This window comes from Elgaria multicarinata, chromosome 10, assembly GCF_023053635.1.
Source record: "Elgaria multicarinata webbii isolate HBS135686 ecotype San Diego chromosome 10, rElgMul1.1.pri, whole genome shotgun sequence".
Classification (NCBI taxonomy): domain Eukaryota; kingdom Metazoa; phylum Chordata; class Lepidosauria; order Squamata; family Anguidae; genus Elgaria; species Elgaria multicarinata.
The window spans coordinates 37,054,156-37,059,799 of NC_086180.1; positions in this window are offsets into that span (position 1 = coordinate 37,054,156).

Below are 5,644 nucleotides of genomic sequence, written 5' to 3' on the forward strand. Positions count from 1 at the left end.
TGTCCAGTGGCAACTCAGATCCAGTTTCTTTATGGCCTTTCAGTCGCTTGGCAAGTGTTTTACTAGTGTGGGAGAGTGACTCCTCTCATTGGTGTCTGCAGGAATTTTTCCAGTGGGGGAGCAAAGCTGCACAGTAGTGTGTGATTGCAATTCGCATGCATTACAATCTGCTTTCTTGCTTAGGTCATATGCTATGACATTTAAAAGCCTACTCAGAGTGGCAGAAAATCCTGGGAATTTGACAGCACTAATGCAGAAGGGTATTTTAGTTAAGTTTCACACAAGAGTAATACAGCAATGTGAGAATCACAAGAGTTACATCAAGGTAAGAGCTGAAGAGCTTCTCTACATTAAGCAAAAATCCTGCATCCTTACCAGGCTTTCTTCTTCCGGAGCCTTTCCGGGTTTAGGATGGAGCTCCTTTAGACAGTAAACTAATATGTGATATGGAATTGAAAACTTCTTTCTTGGCAATGCTCCATATATTCAGTGAAACAGCACCATCTAATGACTGCATTATAGTGCTTTGTCACCATTACACTGCTGATATGGCATTATTAATTGTTATTACAGCGTACCTCCAATCTTTTTGAAGGTGGGATAAAGGGGAAAAGCATGAGAAATGTCCCGGAGGTTGACAGCATTGTGTAAAGGACCTGCAAACTTCTGTGAGTGGCCAATCACGAGCATGCAATAAATGGCTCATGTAGAGGAGCTTGAAGTGACTGTTTTTAAAGGAGAACCTAGATATAATGGGCATAATGAAAACCTGGAGAGAGTGGGAAACTGTCATTTCTGGCTATAAATCCTATAGGAAGAACAGGGAAGGGCATACTGGAGGTGGTGTTGCTCTGTATGTTAAAGAGAATATGGACTAGAAATCCTAAAAGGGGCAGACTCATCTTGAGAAGCACTGTGGGTGACAATATCAGGTTCTAAAAGTAAAAGTAAATTAGTACTGGTGACATGCTATTCTTCCCCGGACTACAATATTCCCCAGTTCTTGAGATGGAAAATGAAATCAGGGAAGCATCTGAATGAGGAGGTGTTGTGATAATGGGTGACTTTGGTTACCCTCATATTGACTGGATAAATGCATGTTCCAGTCATGACAAAGAGGTTAAATTTCTGCTAAACAACTGTGCCCTAGACTACAAAAACAGTGACTACAATTCTACTGAATTTAATTTATATTTAAGTGGAAATTTGCCAAGGAAGCCCAGCACAATCTCATTTTACTTCAAAAGAGGAAACTACTCTAAAACTAATGAAAAGGAAGTTGAAAGGGAAAGTCAAGGGGTTTAGATTTCTCAAAGAAATGCTTGGAGTTTACTCAAAATTACAAGAATAGATGCTCAGCTAGAATGTATACTGCAGATCAGGAAGGGTAGCACCAAGTCACCAGTATGGTTAACAAGCATTGGGAAGGAAGGTATTGGAGAAAAGGCTTCCTTCAAAAAATGGAAGCCTTGCCCAAATGAGAAGAACAAAAAGGAACACAAGCTTGCACAAAGGCATTGCAAGTAGACAATATGAGATGCAAAACATTTTGAAGAGCATATCACTAACAATATCAAGGCCAACAACAAAGAATTCTTTAAATATTTCAGAAGCAGGAAACCAGCTAGGGAGGCAGTTGGACCACTGGATGACAATGGAATTAAAGGAGTACTAAAGGAGGACAAGGAGATTGCAGAGAAGCTGAATGAATCCAGCCCAGTATTGTTTCAGGCAGGAGTTTTTCCTGTCCTTCCTGGAGAAGCTGGGGATCAAACCTTGAATCGTCTGCATGCAAAGCATGTGTTCTGTCACTGAGCTATGGCCCTCCCCCAATTTAGAACAATATAACCGTAACACAATAAAAACTAGAACATTAAAAACTGAGGATCAAACTTGGGTCCTTCTGCATTCACAGCATGTGCTCTACCACTGGGCTATAGCCCTTCCCTTAATAAAAAAATATACAACTATTCTGAAAACCAAACTAGCTTGAGGAGCAAGGAGGAATGCCGTTTAACCTTCTCAGATCTGGGGAACATGCATTTGGGGTACTTCTTAATTTCCCCCCATATAGTTGTATAGTAGTAGTACTGCTGTTGTGATTCACTTAGGTCAGGCTGCGATGCAGTAGTGGCACTTGATGCACCAGTTGAAAACCAATGGTCTACCATATGACTACCCATTGTATTCCTGTATTAGTGAAAGATGAAGTTATAACAACAACCAAAATGTGTAACTTTAATACTGTACAGGGAAGGAAAAGCCCAGTGTTTAAACTGATCAGCATGAAATATAACTAGAAAAAATTGAGGTTAACAAGCCATAAAGGAGAGCCTGGAATGAAGGACAAGATAACACTATCACTTGGTTCTTTGAACAACGTGACAGATCTGAAATGTCATAAATATGTTTTTCTCCCTTGAATGACTAAAGAAATGCCAGCTCTCCTCACATGCCACTCATTCTAATCCCTATTACTCAAGTGATTTTTCATAGGTGTCATAGTGAGAGCAACTCTTGAAAAGAAATTTGAAAGAGGAGAAAGTGTTAGCTTTATGGAATTGTCCAACAATTGCGTTTGTATGGGATAAAGTGCAAAGACATCTGTAGGAGTAATGCAAAAATAATGGTTAAGGCCAGTTGTAATTAGAATAACCTATTATTCTGTCTAATGTCCGTTACTATGGACTATAAACTACTTGCACAGTCAAGCTTACAGTAATTTGTGTCATTACTGATCATATCATGGGAAGCATATTTCCCTTCTACAAAAAGCTGCCAGGATTGGAGTACTAGTACTAACACAGAAATTAAACAGCAGATCAACTACATCCAGGGACACTGCGAGAAAAGTCTGATGAACTGAGACAAATAGTGGTAACAAAAGATGAAATTCTCAATCTTTGATAAAATGAAAGCAAATAAATCACTGGGCCTGGATGGTTCCCACCCTAGAGTTCACAAAGAACTCAAATATGGAATAGCTGATCTTCTAACCAAAATATAGAATCATAGAATAGCAGAGTTGGAAGGGGCTACAAGGCCATCGAGTCCAACCCCCTGCTCAATGCAGGAATCCACCCTAAAGCATCCCTGACAGATATGCAACATGTCCCTAAGATAAGCCTCTGTACCAAAGGTCTGGAAGATGGCCAATGTAACACCAATTTTTAAAATGGGATCCAGGATAGAACAGGAAAATTACAGGCTGGTTAGCTTGACATCTGTTCTGAGTAAATTGGTTGAAAGCATTATGAAAGATAAAATTAGGAAGCATATGGAAGGACAAGCCCAGCTGAAAAAGAATCAACACCACTTCCACAAAGGCAAGTCCTGACTCACTAATCTTCTAGAATACCTTGAGAGTGTCAACAAACATATAGACAGGGGTGTTCCCATAGACACAGTTTACTTGTACCTCCAAAATGCTTTTGACAAAGTCCCTCACCAAAGACACCAAGCAGTCATGGAATAAAAGGAAAGGTCTTCTTATGGATCTGTAACTGGTGAAAGAACAGAAAGTAGTGAGTAGAAATAAATGGTAAATTCTCCCAATGGAGGGAAGTAAATAGTCAGATCCAACAGGGATCTGTATTGGGACCAATGCTTTTCAACATGTTAATAAATAATCTAGAATTAGGAGTGAGCTGTGAAATGACTAAATTTGCCAATGATGCCAAATTATTAAGGGTGGTTAAAACAAAATGGGATTATGAGGAGCTCCAAAAGGATCTCTCCAAACTGGAAGAATGGGCACCCAAATGGCAAATGTGGTTCAGTGTAATCAAGTGATACATGTTGGGATAACCCCCTCCCCCAACTTCAAGTATAACCTGATGGGATCTGAACTATCCATGGCTGACCAAGAAAAAGATCTTGGGGTTGTGGTGGACAGCTCGATGAAAATGTCAACACAGTGTACGACTACTGTGAAAAAGGCAAACTCCATATTAGGCATAATTAGAACAGGAATTGAGAATAAAATTCTCAATATCATACTGCCATTATACAATTATATGGTGTGAGTACACTTACAGTTCTAGTCAACATACCTAAAAAAAGATATTGCAGAACTGGGAAAAGTGCAGAAAAGGGCAAGTAAAATGATCAAGGGGCTGGAGCACCTCCCCTCTGAGGGAAAGTTACAACAGCTGGGACAGTTTGGCTTGGAAAAAAGGAGGTTAAGAGGAGACATGATAGAGGTGTACAAAATTATGCATGTTGTGGAGAATGTGGATAGGGAGACATCTCTCTCTCTCTCTCTCTCTCTCTCTCTTTCTCTGCTAGAACCCAGGGTCATCCCATGAAGCTGATTGGTGGGAGTTTCAGGACAGAAAAAAGACAGTACTTCTTCATACAGCACATAGTTAAACTATGGAATTTGCTACCACAAGATGTAATGAGGGCCACCAACATGGATGGCTTTAAAAAGGCGTTAGATAAATTCTTGGAGGAGAAAGCTATCAATGGCTACTAGTTCTGATGGCTATGTGTTACCTCCAATACCAGAAGCATTAAGCCTATGTACACCAATTGCTGGGGAACATGGGTGAGAGATTGCTGTTCATGTTCAGCTTGTGGTTCCTGGCCAACAGCTGGTTGGCCACTGTGTGAACAGAGTCCTGGACTAGATGGACCCTTGGTCTGACCCAGCAAGTTATTAGCATCAAGGTGCCATTTTATGGCAGAGATCATGATTCATAAATTAGAAAATTAATTAAAGTGTATATTTTGTACACTGAGGGTAAATGGAATGTGCAGAAAGGAAAATGTAGTCTAGATGCATATAGCCTAATTTGTTGCTGTCTCTTGCCAAAACATTAATTTGGTTGCTGGCAGAGTGGTGAGTCCATGTATATTTCTACTTGCTGATCCACCAATATTGCAAACAGATTCACTTTGTATCCATTTACTTCACATGGTGCAAACAAAATCCTGTCTTCTCAAATTACTCAGTAGGACACAAATAAACACTGTCCATAGATAGTTCTGCATGGAATACAAGAAATATAATCACAAGCATCAAACAATAAAAAGGGAAAGGAAAAACAACAACTTTACATTGTTAAAGCAAGTGCCATTTAAAATAAACCCCTTAGTGGTGGCCTTACTATAGTCAATTTAAACATAGGATTTGACACAAGGTTTGCTGCTGCATTTTCTTGCTCTGTTTCAGAGGCATCCAACGATGCAAAAAATAAATTCACAGAACTGAATTAGGTGGAGATCTTATGAGAATTGCAGTCAGCTTCCGTATCTCTGATCTAGGAAGCCCTTTTGGTAAGCAGTAGTCTGACTTGGGGTAAAAGTTCTCTACAGGAAAGTTTGTGGAGAACTCTTTGGCCAAGTTCCGTGAGATGTTTGGCTACCTAAATACACTGAGAAAATAATAAAACATTTAAAAGAAAAAGAAAGAAAAAGAAAAAGTAACTCCTCAGTAGTGAACCAAAATCACTGAGGCCTTAGCTAGACCTAAGGTTTATCCCGAGATCATCCCAGGGTCATCCCTGTTCATGTAAATGACACTCAGGGGATCCCGGGAGCAGGCAGGGACAACCCCAGGATGATCCTGGGATAAACCTTAGGTCTAGCTAAGGCCTGAGTGTGTTTTTCCTGTTCACATGCTGGTCTGCAGCCTATGATG